We start from the raw sequence: 15,000 nt of genomic DNA on the forward strand, positions 1-15,000 counted from the left end.
ATGTGATTGTTTTTAATAACCAAAAATGTTCCATGTAAAACTTTCCCGTTCTCATTAATGAAAGGGAAACATTTCCAATTAAACTGATCTCGGAATAGACACCCCAAACCTCCCTCTGTTAAGAAAAGCTTTCGGAATAGACAACCCTTAACGGTGTCAGCATACCCGGAAACCTATCGAAGTTGACTTATGGAATGTGAACGATGGTTTTGGCGTAATGTAATAATGTTTTGGCGTAATGTAATAATGTACCGGCATATCATTCTATGCCGAAATTCCTAAGCTCCTTTCACACTAATTAATTTAGGTGACTGAAATAGGAATTTGAAGGTTAAGGACCAAACGTAATTTCCCCCAGGGAAGACATTGTTCGTACACGTGAAGGAAAGAAAGTGATGAGAATTTATTTCAGTGCGAGGTTACCAATTCATTTAATTTATGAAGTTAAGTAAATGCAATGTAAAAATCCATTTCGAGATAAATCGTAATATTCTTTGTATAATTTGAAGATAATTAGTAAAGTCAACTCATAATCTAATGCAGTAAATGTTACCAAAAAGAAAACAACTTGTTTGTGCTAAAAATAGCGTCAGTAGTGAAATTTATTTTGGTATGAGTTATGTCGTAACGATGTTTACAACCGCAATGCAATCTTAAAAATGAAACACGAAAAGAAACGAAACGAAAACGTACAAAACACAGTAAACCGGAACGTCGGTTTTTAGAGATGCATATAGAAATGCATTGTCTACATTTTTAACTGTAGTAATTCTCGATGATAGTCAGTAAATATGTTAAAGCACACCTAAATTGATTTGTTACTAATTTGTGCTAAAAATAGCGTCAGTAGTGAAATTCATTTTGGTATGAGTTATGTCGTAACGATGTTTACAACCGCAATGCAATTTGAAAAATGGAAACACGAAAAGAAACGAAACGAAAACGTACAAAACACAGTAAACCAGAACGTCGGTTTTTAGAGATGCATAGAGAAATGCATTGTTTACATTTTTAAATGTAGTAATTATCGATGTGAGTCAGTAAATATGTTAAAACAAACCTAAATTGATTTGTTACTAATCGAGATTGATTTGTTCGCAATCGCTGTAAGAGAAAAATCAGGATCTTACAATCTGTAATGCGTTAGCAGTGTCAGAAATTTCGTGAAAATAGTGAATAATTCCACCCCATCTTTCCAAGCTTATAACTCCTCGAAAAATGTAATTCAAGCCCTAATTTTTTTTTTCAATTAAAGGAGTAAGGACCAAGGTTTTATTTAAAACAAAAACAAAACAAAACAATGTGTTTTTTTTTTTTAAAAAGGTTTTAAACTTCGGACTTTACAGGTAAATTTCTAAAAAACTGATTTTTTTTTTGTTTTAAATTTGAATATATTATTTATTGACCTTTTCTCTTCAATTTGTGATATATAAACCTATTAAACATAAATTAATTATTTACTTTTTAATAGACATTTCAAAATGAGAGGCGTAAATTATTCGACCCCCTATCTTTCTAAGCTTATAACTCCTCGAAAAATGTAATTCAAGCCCTAATTTTTTTTTCAATTAAAGGAGCAAGGACCAAGGTTTCATTAAAAAAAAAAAAAAAAGACAAAAAGAAAAAATGTGTTCTTATAAAATAAGGTTTTAAACTTCGGACTTTACAGGTAAATTTCTAAAAAACTGATTTTTTTTTTGTTTTAAATTTGAATATATTATTTATTGACCTTTTCTCTTCAATTTGTGATATATAAACCTATTAAACATAAATTAATTATTTACTTTTTAATAGACATTTCAAAATGGGGGGGGGGCGTGAAAATAGGGGGGCGTGAAAATGGGGGGGGGCGTGAATTTAAAAAAAACGTTTGTCTAAAATATTATATTCGGTTTATTGGAAAGAACATAAAATTTCACATTGACCCTGAAAATATCGTAAAAATAGAATCAATAGAAAAATTTTGATAGATTTTTAAAATTTAAAAATTTAAAAATATTGAGTTTAAAAATTGAAAAATATTGAGTTCGGAAAATTCATTACTGTTTAAAAAAAAAAAAAAAAATATTTTTATTACTTTTAAAACAACTGTAATAGTTTATTTTGGAAGTATAATCCATAAAGAAAATAAATAACCCACTTTTAACAGAGAAATTACGAGATTTTTATATTGTATTCGCAGTTTCGTGTTAGGGGTGTCAAAAATTCCTACAAAAATTCTGATACTGCTAGTAATGCGTTAACAGGAAAATTAATATGTAAAGCAGTAATTCGAAGAAAGTAAACAGAAATTGAATGCAGCGAACGAAACAAAACGGAATGTAAAGGAAATGGTATGCTATACGTTAATGAGAGAAAAGGAAAAGTAGAGACACTTTTTTCTATCCTGGTGTAATAATTTTTCGAAACAAATTGTAAATAAGCAATGTATAATTATGCGTCGTGCGTTTCCCGTAGTAGGAAGCATTTCAGTTTTTGTATGTAACAACAAAACCCCTAACCGGTGTGCGTTTACATTAGTTTCTCGTGGACGACGAAGCGGCGGTATAAATGGGGAGCAGGGAGAGGAGTAATCAAACGGAGAGAAAAGATTTTACAACTTCCATTGATTCTTACAGGTTTTGGCAGTGAACTCTCACCAGAAAAAAATATAGGAATGTACGATTATTGAGCAAGCGTAGAGGCAATAGGCCTATAACACACCTCATATAATGTGCTGCAGTTTGTGCATATTACATTTGCAAGAAATGTCTTGAGTTTTAATCCTATTAAGGTAAAACTTAGAGGGGAAAAATGACTTCATTTTATTTATATAGTAGATAGATAGTAGATAGAAGATAAAGAGAGAAGAGATAGAGATATATGAGTATATATATATGGATATGTATATATAGTATGTATATATATACATATACATCTATAGATATATATATGTATGTATATATATGCATGTATATATATACGTACATATATATGTATATATATGTATATGTAGTCATCCACATACAGTACTGTTTCGCTGTTTCACAGCTCATCAATGGTGCTAGACAGGCAACTACTTCAAGCCATGATTGAAACCCGACCGCCTGTACTACATTCAAGGCTCCTTACCATTACGTTAATCAGCGGCTGCTGAGCGAGCCGTGAATAAACAATGTTTTGACATCGTCCGAAATAACTAAGCTCGATTTGTTTACACAAAGAGCATCGCTTTATACATTAATGGTAATTCGTGTATCACTTCTCAATATGCTCATTAAAGATAAGGAGCATTATAGTCATCCACATACAGTACTGTTTCGCTGTTTCACAACTCATCAGTACGGCTAGACAGGCAACTACCTCAAGCCATGATTGAAACCCGACCGCCTGTACGTATATATATATATATATATATATATATATATATATATATATATATATATATATATATATATATATATATATATATATATATATATATCATTCAAACACAGTAGTGTTTGAATATATGATTAAGTTGCAGTTTTAGTCATTTAGAACTGGTTTATAGCTTCACCGCTTACTCATTTTTAAACCAAATTTTAAACAAGTATTAGTTTATAGATCACTTTTTTAGCTATATTGTGAAAAAATATTTTCAATTTTCGTTTAGTGAAACAAAAGTTATGATGAATTTTCTGGTGTTCAAAATCTTAAAAAATGTAAGGAGGTGAGCGACGTTTTTTATGACTGGTTTCCATAGCAGCCACGTCGCTTCACCGACTACTGTTGCTTCTAATTCACTGCTATTCCGAAAAGAGAAGGTACAAGTGAAACAGAGAGAATGAAAGCACGAAGGGGAGATAATTGGGGGGAGTTTTTTAAAAGCAGACGAGTGCCGTATATTGTCATTGCATATGTATTTATGGGGGTAAAAAAAAACAAAAAACAAGACTGAAATTAAACAAAGAACAATTGAATTTATTGGAAGCCTGGAAAAATCATTGATTACAATAGAAAAATCATAGCATGAAAAGTAATATGGTTAATCTTTAACATGGAATAATAATAATATATATATTAATTCTACTACTAATTGCTCGCTAGGTTAGCATTGCTGGATGGCATCGTCCTAGCGAGTTGAAAATTCCTACTTGTGAGACATCGGAGTGGGGTTTCTGGCTGGTTGGATGACCGCGTCCCTTGTCGAGAAGAAGTAGGTTCATTCCACAGTCGGATTTCGCCACGATTTGCTTGATCTGTGTTAGTTAATAAAATTTCTTTTGTGCGGGGCATTTGCTCAGTTGGCGAAATGCTTGCCTCGCATGCAAGAGGCTTGGGATTCGAATCCCGTGTTTGGATGTGTCCAACTGAGGAGCACAAATGAGGGCGAAAATCGAATCTTGGACTTCCGGTTTGTTGGCTGTCATGGCTATGTTAGGCTGCGACGTTATTTAGCCTTGGAAATAATTATATATATATATGTAGTAAGTTATAGAAATATATATGGCAATTAAGCTACACAGAATATTCCGCATTTCATTCTCGACTTGAGAATTCGTCAGCCTATTTCTATAAGTACTACGTAGCTCTACCTATGTATTGAGCACTGTTGAAGTAAATACTTAAGGTTTATGCATAAAAGCGAAAATGTGTGTATGTATGCATGTTCGCTTTTTGTGTAGGTCCACAAAAGGATTTTTTCGGTGGCTTCTTGACGCCGTCGCTCATTTAAAAAACTTTTTATATCACGTCGAAAAAATATCTACGAGTTACGAACGGGGGTCGCGTCTGTATTTAATTTGCCCGATTTTCAAAAGCTAAATATTCAACATTTTTCGATCGGTATGTGTAGATTCGCCTTTTCCGTATAATAAAAGCGAAACTAATACGAAGGTTGTTGCATCGTTCCCAGCGCGATCGCGGGAACGCCAAAAGCAATCAGATTTGATCTATGCGGGGTTTTCCTTATATCAGACAATTGCTATTTAATTTGGACTATCCCCTTTCAATGGGGAGCTTGTTCCCCCTCCAATCATCTTGAGGAGACCCAAACTGCTCCGTAGTAAATGAAAAAATGGTCCCGCAAAAAAACTGCCCTGTCATCGTAACGTTCCCGCGATGACCTCATTAAGCGTCCACCTGCCAATCAAACCTCCTTGACTTGACTCACTTACATCGCTATTGCATTAACATTGTCGCCGTAGCGCAGGTGTTCAGGCTCAGTCTGTAGGCCTTCAGGCTCCTCGTTCGAGCCCACATGCCTCCAACCCCCCATCTTTTTTTTTAAATCGTTATCGTTAAGCTTCCTTTTTGTTCTGATTTACCCCCCCCCAAACACACACACCTACAAATACCCGGGTTACGCCAGGTAACCCCCGCTAGTATATATATATATATATATATATATATATATATATATATATATGTAAACAACGACAAAATAAACAATAAAAAAGTAGACACCATGACAAAAATAAAACTAACACTAGCAGAAATAATATATATATATATAGTCAGTTATAAAATGTGTATGGCGATTAAGCTACACTGAATATTCCGCGTTTCATCCACTCTAGGAATCTTCAGGCTTATGCGCGAATTCTGTGGTTGTTTGCCGTTTTTATATGCGCATCTTCTATTGAGATTTTAGTTAGCCAATCAGCTTTCTAGTATCCACCGCGCGCTTCCTACCAGCCAATGAGCATGCATTTATCGGACAAAGGCTTATTTGACCTCTGGTTGACCCGTTCCTTTGTGTGTGCTCTATTTAGCCTGGATATTTAGTTTCTTGATCAGTTTTAAATCTAGGTTAGTGTTTTTTTTAAAATTTTTTTTATTAATGTTAGTTTATATATAAATATATATATATATATATATGTGTACACACATATATGCACATATATATATATATATATATACATATATATACATGCATATGTGTGATCGTTTATGTATATTCATGTTTATTTAATTCATTTATTTGTTTATTTTCTATTGTTTTTGTTAGTTTTAAAACTATTTTGTATCGCTATCCTACAGTAAATTTTATCTTGTGAACACAGTTGTTTACTATTTCTCTTCTACAGTTTAATAGATGTTGGGGCTATTTAAAGTACAGGATAGCAAATTTTTCATGAGGGCATAATCTACATGGGTCGTCTAGGTCCCTACACGTGGTAGCACGTCTTATTATTTTCCATTCGACTACCGGCGAATCTCCGTTTTCCTTGAGTTCCTAGTATCTATTCGCTAGTGTTGTTTTCATACGGTGTTTTTTTTTTATTGTTGAATGTACTTTTGTGGTCATAGTATCGAGTTTTGAAATCTAAGAAAGTCATACCTACGTAATATTTCTTGTTATTCGGGTTTTCTTTCGCAAATGTTGTGGCCTGGTAAACTACGCTTTTGGTTAGACATTTATTTTGAAGTGGGCAAAGTATGCGGTGTCTACAGTTGCATTTATCTTGTTCATTATTAGTATTTTTATTTATAGTATGGTTGTTCTTGTCCAGGGTTGGTTTATTATTATTATTATTATTATTATTATTATTATTATTATTATTATTATTTCTGCTTGTGTTAGTTTTATTTTTGTCATGGTGTCTAGTTTTTTATTGTTTATTTTGTCGTTGTTTACATTGTTTTTATTTAATATTTTGTTATTATGTGCTTTAATTATCATCTCTAAATTTTCGCAACAACTGTAGGATAACTTTAAGGTATTTTTATTGAAAATTTTGTGTAAGGGGTTGGTTGCGGGAAAGTGTTTTTCAATAAGATCTAGAAATTTCTTGCCAAGTTTTGTTTTTAACAGTTGATTGTATGGGGCCGTATACCAAATTATAGTTCTTTTTCTTCTATTTTTAATTTTATTATATTTATTGGGGCTTTGTTGCTTATATTTGATATCGATATTTTTGTATCCACTATTTTTTAGGGTTGTTTCATAGATATTGGTTTACCTGTTAAATACATTTTCATCGCTTGCGTTATTACTGAGCCTACTTACGATCGAGTTAGGAATCTGTTTTATAATTGATGATGGGTGATTGGACTTGAGGTTTACATATATTGGAGTAGCGTTATCTTTTAAGTAGGGTTCATATATGTTTTTATCTAAATTTAACGTGACGTCCAGGAAGTTTGTTATTTTTATGTTAACTGATACGTCTGCTTTTAGGCCTAATTTTTTCATTTCCTTGTGTATGATTTTCTTAAAGTTATCTCCCTTGACTTTGTTGGAGTTTTTTTATTTTATTACAGCTAGTCCGTCATCTCTATATAGGCCGATATCCGTAGTATCGAATATGCTTGTGAGGGTATATAGAATTAATAATCCCACAAGATCTGATGCCTAGATTAAACCAGTGGCCAAATACTGCCGAACCAATCACCTGGTTTAAAAATATAGAAAACAAAGATAAATGTAGGTTTATACAGTTTGACATCATAGACTTTTATCCCTCGATATCCGAAGAACTTTTTAACATTGCCCTAGAATTTGCCGAGGCATACACTGATATATCTTCGGAAGAAATCAACATCATTAGAAAATGTAGAACATCAGTTCTAATAAATAACAATAACCAATGGATAAAAACTAAAATGAAAAATTCGTTTGATTTGGCGATGGGTGCCAGGGACTCTGCAGAGGCATCAGATCTTGTGGGATTATTCATTCTATATACCCTCACAAGCATATTTGATACTACGGATATCGGCCTATCGGAAACATAACTTCATTAAGCTAGTTATTTAAAACAATTTAGACGATACTACAACCTTAAAAAGATATAAATTGTATATCAACTCAAATATATATACAGTAGAACCCCGGGATACAGCATGAAAATGAGAAACAAAATACAGTACGGTATATAATACACATGTATATAATCAAATAATATTTAAAATAACATCGTAAGGCGGGGAGAATACCGTAACCAGGGGCCGGAAAAAACATGGTATTCCACATCGTAACCCGGAAAAAACGTATCCTAGCACCATCGGATCTCGGGGTTCAACTGTATATATAATTCATTCGAGTCAAGCTTGAATTCACTTGACGGATTTATATACACTGCTTTCTGATTGCTTTTTGCATATATTTTTGGTTTTTTACTTATGTATAATAATTTCTCCACCTCTATCTCTCAACTATTGATCTGCGGGATTTATCGTTCAGCTATTGATCTGCGAGAAATTTTCGCTATCGAAACCTAAGTTTTCGATATTTAAAAAAAAAAAAAAAAAAATTCAATTTTCACCCCAAACAGTGCCACTTTGAAGCAGGGGGCTACTATCAGGGACATAAGTTGCGGGGATACTATGAAGGGAGGTGAGTAGCAAGATGTCTCTTCACATTACTCTTGAACTTCTGCATGTCAGTGCAGTTGGGAAAGCAGAATCCCGGAAAGGAGTTCCAAAGTCTAGCAGTTCTGGGGACGAAACTATTGAAGTAGAAGGCTTTCTTACATTTAGGGATCTCTACTGTTAAGGAGTGGGATTTAGCTGCTTGTCGGGTTTGTCGAGGGTAGTCACGTTGAGGAGGTACAAGTGCTTGTATTTCGTCAGAGCATTCACCAATAAAGTACTTGTAGAACAGGCAGAGGGATGCAACATTTCTTCGATGGGACAAAGGCTAAAGCTGAGATGACAGTTCAGGACCTATCAGGTTGGCGACTCTCTTTTGAACCCTGTCAAGGAGTGAAAGACAAGTAGCAGATGCACCATGCCAAATGTGACAACAATACTCCATACATGGGCGAATGGTGGCCTTATAGAGGTACTGGATAATTTCAGGCGTAAGTAACTTTCTAGCACGGTAGAGAGAGCCCACCTTCTTTTCGATATGGATACCTAACTTTCAAATTTTCACTTTTGTATTCATTAAGCCTCTCACCATTGGCTCTATATATTTTCTGGATGGTTTTCCCACTGTCTCTATTTGATGAACCCTCTAAAATTATATATATATATATATATATATATATATATATATATATATATATATATATATATATATATATATATATATATATACGAGGCGATGTCCGGAATTGAATGAGGATCAGCAAATGTTCACCTCTCCCATACTTTTATTGTTATCGAAATCGATAAAATGTTGATTGCCTGCTCTAGTTGGGGACCTGAACCCTCCGTGTACCGAGAGGAAGCGTCACATGTCTCTCCGCAGTGACTGTATCGGCGAGGCATTGTAGTTTACATTGCGCTGTAGATAATCTGTTTATTTTATAAAATTATTTGTAAATAATCATTTAAATTTTAAAATGGAAAAGGTCAAGTATCATGGTTTAGCTATGCTCTAAACAAACATTCATTTCGAACGCGCTCCTGTCTTATCAAAGAACCAACTGTTGATTTTATGAAATTATTTTTACATAATCAATTGAATTAAAGTTAGACGTACAAAAGTCAAATATCATGGTTTAATTGTGCTCTAAAAGGAAACATTCATTTCGAACGCGTCACTGTCTTATAAAAGAATCTACAGTCGAATTTATAGGCTGGACTTTTCTGTGCGGTGATAAAACTTCTCAAATTCACTTGTAATTTTAGATTGGTATGAAAGTGTTAACTTTGGTCAAAATCGGACTCCCTGCTTTAATTGGATTTTTTCGATTATCGACTTTCGATACTTATCTGACGAATTCCGATACGAAACACACATAAGAACATTCCTAGACGCGTAAAGTACTTTCGTCTGTAATTTGGAATAAATCGGTCCAGCCGTTTCCGAGTCCACAGGGAACTTTCTCTTTTTCACACACACACACACACACACACACACACACACACACACACACGCAGAGACAAATTTGCTTTTATATTGAATATATATATATATATATATATATATATATATATATATATATATATAATAAAATACGCATCAAGTGCGCTTGAAAGCCAAATACAATGTAATATTAGGAAATAAACAAATATTTTACTTGTTTGAAATTCAATACAAATATATTTCAGAGGTCTCCTCCATCTGCAGTGTGTTGTTTCTTTTTTTTTCCTTTTCTTCTTTCTTGTCATGTTGTAAATTTGGAGAAAGAAGTTTGTTTGTAAAGAGCCGCGCGTTGTTTCTAGCGGTTGTATGTTGAAATGTTTGAACTGCGCGTAGGCAACACGAGAATAACGTCAAAGAATGACAGTTAATATAGAAACGTTGTTTTAATTTGAATAAAATAAAATATTTGTTTATTTTCCTAATATTACGTTGTATTTGGCTTTCAAGCGCACTTGATGCGTATTTTATTTTATTCAAATTAAAACAACGTTTCTATATGAACTCTCATTCTTTGACGATATATATATATATATATATATATATATATATATATATATATATATATATATATATATATATATATATATATATATATATATTAAAAGGGCTCCTCCAATCTTTAACAGACTATGGATACTCACGAAGGGGCGCCTGCGCGTGAAATTTTTGTGGCAGGAGGTGCGGCGGTGCGCAATCTCCAACTACACCTCTCCTGAGTCGACATTGTTAAATACCAGTGGCAAGTGAAGTGTATGCACAAGATGACTGGAAACAAATGCCGAGATAAGCGGAGAGCACATACAGCGCCTAGAATTCCCAAATGGTCACCCATCTGGTACTAAACAGGTTCAACGTTGCTTAACTTCGGTGATCTGACGAGAACCGGTGTGTCAACGCGAATTATCCGTAACACACACACACACACACACACACACACACACACACACACATACCTATCTATCTATCTATCTATCTATCTATCTATCTATATATATATATATATATATATATATATATATATTCTCTGCTGATTACACTTTTTAAAATTCTATATTTATTTGCTAACTCCCCCTTATGTATATCCTGCTCGTCAATATATATATATATATATATATATATATATATATATATATATATATATATATATAGGAGAAATATATATATATATATATATATATATATATATATATATTTCTCCTATTTAATATTTCTACTTATGCTTTCTACTTCCTACTGCAGTATGCATTTATCCTTTCTCCTCTCAAAACTGACGTCATTAAGCCAGTTTTTATTTTAAAGTTCTGGCTCTTTCTCCTCTCCCGATGAGAAGTATTTAATTTCAAAATGGCATTACCTAAAGAGGTCCTTTATTTATCTGATGAGTTAATGAAAGTATTTTTTAAAATTAGATTCGATCTCTAATCTTTCACTTATACTAGTCGACCGCCTTGAGTTGCCCGGTCGTAAAATACGCATAAATATTATATTTTAAGTAATACAGGTTTCTTATTTACTAGCATGGGCGCCCGGCGTTGCCCGGGTGTTTGTATGTGTATGTTGAGAAAAAAAAAAAAAAAAAGAAAAAAGTGGTAGTTGGAAGGCAGGCTCGAACCCGTACCGCAAAGGAGGAAAAGAACGGGGTAAAACCTAACGTTTATGCTGTTACGGCCACCGCCAAACCGGAAGCGACATTTTTAAAAAGTAAGGCTAGACAATGTAAAGAAGAAGATAACTTAAAAAAATATCGGCGAAAAAAGTGAACAACCCTGTAGAAAAGTGCCTAGTTGAAGGTGAAGATATTAATGTTTTTAGCCAATTTTTCGATATTTCTTGTAAACTTTAAAACGGTATTGATCTTAGTAAAATCCGTCGCTTCTATTGAAAGTTTAAGGCAGACATGCAAACAGACATACATACATACATTTATATATTGGTAACTAAATATTTTCGACCCAAACTGATGAAAAAGCTTGCCCTATCTCTGAATACCTTTTATGTAAAATTTCAAATCTTTAGACCAGAAATTGTCTGAGTAATTTGGAAGAGACCGAAGAGGTCAATTTTTTAAACTTTGACCCCTATCATAACCCCTTAAAATTTATTGTTTTGGGCTCAAATCAGGTTATTAAGTTAGATCCATGTCCAAGGAACCAATATCTAAAATTTCAAGTGTGTAGACCCAAAATTGTCGGAGGAGTTTGGTAGAGTTCTCAAAGGTCAAATCGTTGAATTTGACCCCTTAATCGCCAAATTTCTGGCCAAAAACCGATCACATCGATTTTCCCAAATCTCAGTAACCTGTATATCAAATTTGGAGTCTGTAGACTAAAAATTGACAGAGTTATTGCGTAGGGAAATGTACACAGACACACAGACACACAGACACAGATACACAGACACGTTCAATTTTATAGATACATAGATTATAAACAGAAATACCGTAAGTATTAAAAGTAACGTTAAATATCTTTAAAAAATGAAGACAAGAAAACGGAAAGAAACTTAGACATGTGCATGCGAGTATTCTCGAAAGTATATATATATATATATATATATATATATATATATATATATATATATATATATATGAGCAAACAGTTAATTAAATATGCTAAAAATACTTTGAAATGAGTTAAAAACACATTTAATCTGAAAAGGAAACACTAGATAAATGGATAGTCCTTAATCCGCGGAGTTTCGAAGAAATAATCTCCTTCTCATCAGAGGGTAGGAATTAGCAAAATGCGGGATCGGATTTTGCATGCAGAAGTATTTGATGAAACAACAAGTAAGCCAAAGATCTTACTTGAAAACAAAATAAGTTAAGCAGAGGGAATATGGTAAAGAAAAAGGTGATTACACATGAATGGATAGTCTGGTGGAAGATAAAAAATCCAGTGACGGTAAAATCCAAATGTAAAACTTCAAGAAAGTTAAAAGAATTTCCATTTGTACAAGTAAAAATCCAAGGAAATGCCGTATATATATATATATATATATATATATATATATATATATATATATATATATATATATATATATATATATTGTTTTTAAATCCCCAAACAGTGTTTCATAGTAAACAACTGATGATTCCTTAAATTAACATTAGTACTGATGTTTAATATATATATATATATATATATATATATATATATATATATATATATATATATATATATATATATATATATGTGTGTGTGTAGTATATATATGTAGTATACATATACATATGTAGTATACATATACATATGTAGTATATATATATGTAGTATACATATACATATGTAGTATATATATATGTATATATGTAGTATACATATACATATGTAGTATATATATGTATATATGTAGTATATATATATATGTAGTATACATATACATATGTAGTATATATATATGTATATATGTAGTATACATATACATATGTAGTATATATATGTATATATGTAGTATATATATATGTAGTATACATATACATATGTAGTATATATATGTATATATGTAGTATATATATATGTAGTATACATATACATATGTAGTATATATATGTATATATGTAGTATATATATATGTAGTATACATATACATATGTAGTATATATATATGTATATATGTAGCATATATATGTACTATATATATACATATATAGTGTATATATACAAATGTAGTGTACATATGTAGTATATATATACATATATAGTGTATATATACATATGTAGTGTACATATGTAGCATATATATACATGTATAGTGCATATATATACATGCAGTGTACATATATAGCATATATATACATATATAGTGTATATATACATATGTAGTGTACATATGTAGTATACATATGCATATGTAGTATGTATATATATATATATATATATATATACTACATATATGCATAAAATATTTATTTATATATGTAACTTTGACATTTTCTTTTACCTTATCGCCTTTAATTTTTAGTCTAAAATGTCAATTAATGTCACCCCTCCCACTTAAATTTTAGCGTTTTAATATTTTATTTTTATAAATCTAAAATTTTAAGTGTTTAGACCGAAAATTGGCGGAGGAGTTTGGTAGAGTCTGCAAAGGTCAACTCTTTCACCTTTAACCTCTTGGCAGTTAAATTTTCGCCCAAAACTGATTAAAAAGCTTTTTGCATGTCTGAATACCCTTTATGTAAAATTACAAATGTTTAGACCCAAAATTGGCTGAATAGTTTGCTAGAGAGCGCAAAGGTAAAATATTTTGAACTTTGACCCCTTGGATACCAAAATTTCGGCCAAAATCCGATTAAAAAGCTTACCCTATGTCTGAATACACTTTATGTAAAATTTCAAATGTTTAGACCAAAAATTGCCTGAGTAATTTGTTAGAGACCGCAGTGGTCAATTTGTTAGAGACCGCAGTGGTCAATTTGTTAGAGACCGCAGTGGTCAATTTGTTAGAGACCGCAGTGGCCAATTTTGACTCCTTAACATTTATTATTTTGGGCTCAAATCAAATTAAAAGTTTGATCCATGTCCAAGTAACCTACATTGTAAATTTCAAATGTTCAGACCCATAACTGCCGGAGGAGTTTGGTAGGGTTTTCAAAAAAACAAATCGTTGAACTTTGACCTCTTGACAGCCAAATTTCTGTCCAAAAACCGATATAAAAGATGAAAATCGACCGAGTAGTCTGGCAGGGAAATATACACACACAGACAATAAATTATAAAACTCAAATGATCTTGTAACGATGTATGTAACCCACTTTCTGGTTTACGACAACCGGTTGCACATGCGCGCATGATCTCCGCACTGAAATATTAACGTTATTATTTCGAAATTATTATTTTACATGGGAAGAGTGGGGTTTAAAATAACTTAAACGTAATACAGAAATGAACGATGTAAAAAAAAAGCAGACAGTATTAACAATTGTTTATTTGGATTATTTAAACGCGAAAAAAACAAAACAAAACAAAAGAACAATTGGGGCGCTGAAATATTAACGTTATTATTTCGAAATTATTATTTAACATCGGAAGAGTGGAGTTTAAATTAAACAAAAAACAAAAGAAAAATTCGGACGCTGAAATATTAACGTTATTATTTCGGAATTATTATTTAACATCGGAAGAGTGAGGTTTAAAATAACTTAAACGTAATACAGATATGAACGATGTAAAAAAAGCAGATATATCAAAATTTGAATTTAACTATAATAAGTATTA

General features: G+C 32.1%; 1 protein-coding gene and 1 pseudogene across 1 annotated transcript in view; one reads left to right on the forward strand and one right to left on the reverse strand.

Annotated features, from left to right (window-relative positions):
* Window positions 1-15,000, forward strand: part of LOC145248932 (uncharacterized) — a gene marked incomplete in the record, with an annotated part of 105,102 nt that overhangs the window by 26,579 nt on the left and 63,523 nt on the right.
* Window positions 10,577-10,693, reverse strand: LOC145249308 (5S ribosomal RNA; annotated as a pseudogene).

This window comes from Euprymna scolopes, chromosome 27 (genome assembly GCF_053919585.1).
Source record: "Euprymna scolopes isolate OS-2025 chromosome 27, ASM5391958v1, whole genome shotgun sequence".
Lineage (NCBI taxonomy): Eukaryota > Metazoa > Mollusca > Cephalopoda > Sepiida > Sepiolidae > Euprymna > Euprymna scolopes.